This window comes from Acanthisitta chloris, unplaced genomic scaffold (assembly GCF_000695815.1).
Source record: "Acanthisitta chloris isolate BGI_N310 unplaced genomic scaffold, ASM69581v1 scaffold22861, whole genome shotgun sequence".
Classification (NCBI taxonomy): Eukaryota; Metazoa; Chordata; class Aves; order Passeriformes; family Acanthisittidae; genus Acanthisitta; species Acanthisitta chloris.
The window spans coordinates 17,284-18,245 of NW_008654787.1; positions in this window are offsets into that span (position 1 = coordinate 17,284).

Genomic DNA, 962 nt, shown 5'->3' on the forward strand with positions numbered 1-962 from the left:
ATGAACCTCATCTGGCAAACTCATTGGTTTGGGATATGAAGTGCTTTGATCTATGCAGTCAAATTAAGGAAGTGGGATTTCAAAGCCATGATTTTGGAGTGGCAGATCTGAAAAGCCAGGGAAGGAATTGAATGGTGGAAGAGTTCTGCATGAGCTTAGGAAACAAGGTTTTTCATCCTGTAATTTGAAACAAACAAGCCAAAATGGTGTTAGAGGGAACAATGTAGTGATCCACAGACATTTGCTGCCAGCTCAGTTCTCAGTAGTAAAATGGTGTTAGAGAGAACAATGTAGTGATCCACAGTCATTTGCTGCCAGCTCAGTTCTCAGTAGGTAGCTGAAGGTTCTGGAATCCAGTAGTGCTACCTTAAAAGTCAAGATTATTTAACAAAAAACAAGCACTCTCATGGTTATGTGTGTGTATTTCTCATGCTGGTTGAATTCATTGAAGGACTGTGCACAGGTCTGACTGCATAAATTGCAACTTATACCCTTTGATTATACCATGTGCATGTGATTTTAGAATGTCCTTAAAAGTCATGAGCACTGGAAGAAGTTTGACATGCCTGCATGTGCATATATTAAATAAAAAAGCTTCAGCACTCTTTTTGGTTTCATTTTCATAGAATCATAGAATTTAAGGATTGGAATGGACCTTACAGATCATCCAGCCCCAACCCCTGCCCTGGGCAGGGACACCTCCTCACTAGCTCAGGTTGCTCAAGGCTCATCCAGCCTGGATTGAACCCCACCAGGGTCGGGGCAGCCACCACGTCCCTGGGCAACCTGGGACAGTGTCTCACCACCCTTAGAGTAAAAAACCTTTTCCTCACATCCAACCTAGACTTTCCCTCCTTCAGTTTGAACCCATTCCCCCTTGTCCTGTCACTGCAGTTCCTAACACAGAGTCCCTCTCTGGCTCCTTGTAGCCCCTTCAGAGATTGAAAAGTTGCTCTGAGGTC